Here is a 5,761-nt window from a genome sequence, read left to right as displayed (position 1 = left end):
GTCGCCGAGGACGACCGCATGAACGTTGCACCTTCTCACCTTCCCCGGCGGAGAGGATCCGGCTGGATCTGTGACCAGCGGTGAGCAGAGAGAGAGTGTGTGTGGCCACCGCTATCGTGTTTAGATCTAGAGAGGCCGAGACAATGTGAAGAGAGCAACACTAGCAAGCAAGCGCGGAGGCTCCTGCCTATATAGTGGAGTAGTACTAGTTTTCTTTTGTCTACCGGAGCCGGCTTGACCTCGTCAATGACTGTCGAGAAGTCTTCATGCACGTGGCCCGGAGGCGCAGTTGTCGTCATTTTGATCTGAAGCGCCGGATTATAACATATAACACAAAAAATGCCACATGACAAGAAATCATAACCTCACTGCCCAAAGGAGACAACATGAATCCTGATGGACAAACTAGACGAGGAACAAAGCTGAAATTAAAGATAAACTCATAGAAAAGGGGTCCGTCAATAGATGTCCTAATTAACATAGCCGGCTTGACCTAGATGGCAGCCGAGTAGTCACTGTTCGTGCATGTGCCCCCAATGACTAGCCCAACTCAGTTGTCGCTGTTTAACCCTCGCAGTGATCCGAAGCACATGACACCTAATTTTGCGAGATGACAAGAAACCTTTTTTTAGATTTCTCACCACAACTACAGCCATGTACAACACAGCCTGCACGATATGTAGACGATAGCCAATCCAGGCGTGTCTGCTGGAGTCTGGTCACATGCATGGACGAACTGATCTTTCGTGTCTTGCAGGGATCGTCCAGGCACCAACGTAGTACAACACTTCTCTAGTACTATCGCTCGTCTCCCTCTTCTATTAAGTCACCCGACTTGCGGGGCCGGGGAGTGTGCCTATGGTCGGTTCTCAATTGTCGTCCCACATGTGTGTGCAAACGCAATATGACGCGCGTTCCATTCGGAGAGCAGCGTGCCAGACCGACCGACCGTCTGGGGTGCGACGCGAACGCGACGGGCATGCTGTATACTCCGTACATGTGTACCGCCATTTTCTAGACGCTTTGCTCGATGGCGCGGGCGCAATCCATGGATACAAAATGAGTATACTATATACCATTTAAAAGTCAAGGGCGGGGCTTTTCCTGCGCGGTAGGCGGGGCAGTTCCGCCTAGTTGGTTCGACAGAGACGCGAGAAGACGAGGGAGTAGGCTGCTGCAAACGTAGGGCTGTGTGATTTGACAGCGAGTTACTGCTGGACAGGTGGGCCCCGTGATTTGACTTGCCATTATCATTTTAACTGCGGCGCTACGACCGGCGTGAGTCTCCCGATTCCTGACCACCTCCATACAGGTGCCTCTCCCAATGCTCCACCATGTAGTAGAGGTTGGCTCTTGCATGAGAGCCCACTTCTCCACTTTTTCCTTGCCTCTCTTTCCTCCACATATGCAAAAATGCCATGTAAAGCGCACTATTGTACTTAGTTTTACTTGCTTCTACGGGTGCTTAAGCTTGCCACATAGGCATAAAATCTGATGTGGCAAATTAATCAAGAAGAGAGAGACTAGTTTGGTGACCCAAGGAAGAAACGGTGCTAAGCGCGTGTACCTAGGTGAAAAGACAATTTTGAGTCTATAGCTAATTAAATGAAGCAAACTTAGCAACACCATTTCATTGGAAGAGGTCACTCCTTGGCAAATGCAATAAATACTAGTACTCCCTGTGTCCCATAATATAAGAACGTTTTGGCACTACACTAGTGTCAAAAACGTTCTTATATTATGGGACGGAGGGAGTAGGAAGAAAGAGATAGAGAGGAGTAAAAAAATTACACTTATAGCCAACCTTGTTGTAGTATGAGTGACTAAGTGATGACTATGTATGACATGCCAACATCAGATAGCCTAACGCACCGTGTTAAATCTCCAAGGGCGCGACCGCGCGAGCGACGCGACGGTCGTGGTAGGCGCGACCATGATACGGGCTGCTGGCAGCCCTTGGATCTGAGATCAAACGGTCGCATGCTAAGTTGCTGAAAATTTGCAGAATAACCCTGCAGGATAGGATATTCACCCATAGGTCTAGAATCACGCCATGCAACCGTTTGATCTCAGATGCAAGGGCTCTCGGAAGCCCGTATCATGGGAGAATGGAAAGCCACTACCCTGCCGTTCGCACGCTGGCAGTTCGCTCCTACTCGTCCCCCCACGTCCTTCAATACTACGGTGGTTCGCTCCTAGTCATCCCGTCCATTCACATTACGGCAGTTCCACTAATGCTAACCCTCCTCCCAAATCCATGGCATCCCAAATCTCCACGATCGGCGGTGAGTACAAGGTTAGAACCATCACCGGCGATGAGTTCGACGTCATCTACACCCGTTCTTCCGCGACGGTGAAAGGATGCCTTTCTCGCTTCAGACGCATGTTCGAAGACTCAGATGATGAGTGGGTCGCTGGGCTAGATGTTGAGTACACCACAGTCCTGGGACGAGAGAAGGATCTAAAGGACGAAGAGAGGAAGAAGCCCGCCGTGATCCAGGTTTGCGTGCATGACTTATGCTTGGTCTACCACATATGCCATGCCGACGTTGAGTGCCAGGATTTTAAGGACTTCCTCAAGAGCAACCTAGTCAAATTCGTTACTGTAGACTTTGGTAACGACAAAGAAGTCCTGCGTCGGATAGGCCTCGTTGTAGGCAACACCTTCGACCTCCAGAAGAATCGGGTGGTGTCCTCTCGTCAGCCTTCAATGCTGACCCTGGCAGGAGCCATGGTTCATCCTTCGTACGGTAAACTGGAGAAACCTCCATACACGTTTCATCGTCATGCATGGCAGCGGAATATACTAGATATAGACCACATCCACTACGCTGCAATGGATGGCTACCTTTGCTTCAATATCTACAAGGGTTGGATGAAGAGCAACAGCCAAGTGTGCGGTTCAAGCAAAGAAGTATCGGCCAAGAGGAAGAGGGACAAGGACGAAGTCGAGGACATGGACGAGGACTCCGAGTAAGGTGGCAGTGTCGTTGCTCATGGTGGTTCTAATGCAGTGTCTACCGGAATAGTTGCAAAGTTTAATTTCAGGTGTGCTTAATTTAATTTAAGGGGTGTGTGTTGTGCTGAGCCCCCAGCAGAACTATGTTATGTTTCTTCTCGTTACTTTAACTCTTTAGTACGTACATACTAGTATTTCTTACATTTCATCTTTTAGTTGGTATAGTACTACCACTCGTTTCTTCACATTATATACATACAATATATATGGCCAACATCATATAGCCAGCAGTTTAGTTGTCAACGAATTTCAGGGTACTTAGTTTTGTCAAAGAATTCCAGGATGCTTAGAGGGTGCTTGGATCCAAGGGACTTATTTTAGTCTGACTAAAAATAGTCTCCTTAAGAGGCTAAAGTTCCAAGCACCCCTGACTAAAGAGGGGCTAAAACTAGTCTTGAGACTAAAAATTTTTAGTCAGGGGTACCCCTACTAAAATGTGGATTAGTCCTCTCTCTACTCATTTAACTCCTCTCCTTTAACACAGGCGAGTTCTGGATTGGAGGGTTTGGAGGATAATAAATGCTCATTAACTTGATTTTAGCCTTTTTAGTATTTGGATCCAAGCATGGGTAAGGCTAGCATGTTTTAGTCCCACTACTTTTAGTCATGGGACTAAAACGTATCCAAGCACCCTCTTAGTTTTATTTGAGGGGTGGGTTGTGCTGGACACCATTATTGTGACTAGCCTTTTTAATAGTACTATATGCATAATTTGGCGACGAGTGCTCTCTATATGTACCACCTTTTTTTAATTTCAAGTTTTGCTAAATGGCGCAATCCATCGATACTACTGCTGTACAAAAGTATACATTTTTTAAAAGGCTAGAGGGCAGGGCAGTCTAGCTTGGTCGGCTTCACGAGAGGCGAGGGCCTTTGTGATTTGATGGCTCATTACTGCTGGAAGGCGGGGCCTTGTGATTTGACTGCTCGTATAAATGCGCCGACAACCTGATCGAGGAGGAGCAAAGAACCGTGCGGTATACTCAAGTTTTCCACTGGAGTAGTACTGCGACGGAGGAGCACGAAACACGGCAGCCCAGTGCCATATGGCGATAAAAATGATATAATTTGCTAGTCATCTCATTGTTAGCATTGTTCTATTCATTCCCTCAAAAACAACATTGTTCTATTCATGCCTCGCAGAGAACGTGACACGTGCGGTGAAACACCCGAAGCAAAAGATGAAACACAGGAGCAAAAGAAGAAGGAAGATTATCACCCCAAATGATCTAATTCGGCGCGGAGTCGTAACTGCTTCTTCATCGCCTCCACGACCTCCATCTCCTTGCGCGTCTCCTCCGCCATCTTCTTCATTCTGTCCATGACGCGGGATTTCTCGACGCGAGCCTTCATCATCTGTTCCACGACCGCATTACATACCTTGACAGCAGCCGGGTGCTCGAGAGCTTCGCCAACTCCTCCTTCTGTTCCATGACGAGGGCCTGCAGCATCTTCATCGAGGAACTACTATTCTCATGCAGTTTCTTCCAGCCGGCGTTCTTCTCCTTCAACAGGTCGATCTCATGGCAGAGCTTCGCCTTGTCCTCCTGAAGTCGCAGGATTTCACCGGTCACCTTCTTCTCCGAGGCAATGCTCTTCTTCAGCACCATCACCAAGCCGGCGGTCAACTCCCCCTGCTGATTGAGCTCAGCGGGCATGTCGTCGACGCTCTCCTTCAGCAACTCTATCAAGCCTTGGATGAACTCCTTCTGCTTATTGAGCTGATCGGGCATGCCGTCGAGGGATAACGACTCCAGCTCCGCCGGCTCGGCATGTTCGCCTCCGCGGCTAGGGCGCTCCTGGGAGCCATCGCCTGCCCGTGAGAGATCTTTCGAGGTCTCTGTGTGGCGGCGAGCCCTCTTTTTTTTCCGCAGCCTTGGTTGCCGCTCCCTTGTTACGAGTAGTTCTCGACCTAGAGCTCTGCTCACCGGTCATGGCAACGACGGGCGAAGAAGAAGCACTTATGAGGAGGAAAGGTAGAGTAATTTTCGGTTAGGTAGTTCCCCTTTTTATAACCTAAGTACTAGCACTAGTACTAATACCTGCATAGTGGGAACACGTTCAGGTTTGGTACGTACTAGTAGGTGTGAGCAGGCTTTCGAATGTGATGGGAACAAGGTAAAGATTAATTGATGGTTTTGGTTTCGAGGCCCGAAACGGCTCCCGATGAGTTTAGCGGAACATAAATTTCAAGTACTACACTGCTAAAATGCGTAAATATTATGTTATTGTCAAAATTGGCACAAAATACGAAGGAGACCAATGGAAGTACTACTAGCAACCCGCGATTTAACTACTCGCATGCGCGCAGTGGAGTAATAATGTCTTTCTTCCGCCCTCACGTCCACTCAATTTGCATGCGCTATATTAATTGACCATCAATAAAGTGAACGACTTTACACGTGTCAAATTATCACATGGGGTTGATCTTGGTACAAAATTGCGTCCGCCCGCGTACCCGCGTGTGCGTGCGAGGGAATGAGTGCGTGCGTGGCGTGCGTGCACATCTTCGCTTCGTGCATGTACCGCCAGTATGGCTCAGGGAGGACGAGTACATTCTTCTGGAACCAGCAGCACGTCACTGTGATCAATCCATGCAAGGAGGTCGTGACAACGCCTCCACATGTGCCACGTGGCTTCATGAACTGTAAGAGAGACACTGTGTAGCATGCCATTGGTATTCTAATTTACGTGTTTTGCACATACTCGAAGTACTAGTAAGGTACACGTGCATTGCACACA

This window comes from Triticum aestivum, chromosome 3D (genome assembly GCF_018294505.1).
Source record: "Triticum aestivum cultivar Chinese Spring chromosome 3D, IWGSC CS RefSeq v2.1, whole genome shotgun sequence".
NCBI classification, from domain to species: Eukaryota; Viridiplantae; Streptophyta; class Magnoliopsida; order Poales; family Poaceae; genus Triticum; species Triticum aestivum.
The sequence above is the reverse complement of the archived record's forward strand: the minus strand, read 5'-3'. Positions refer to the sequence as shown.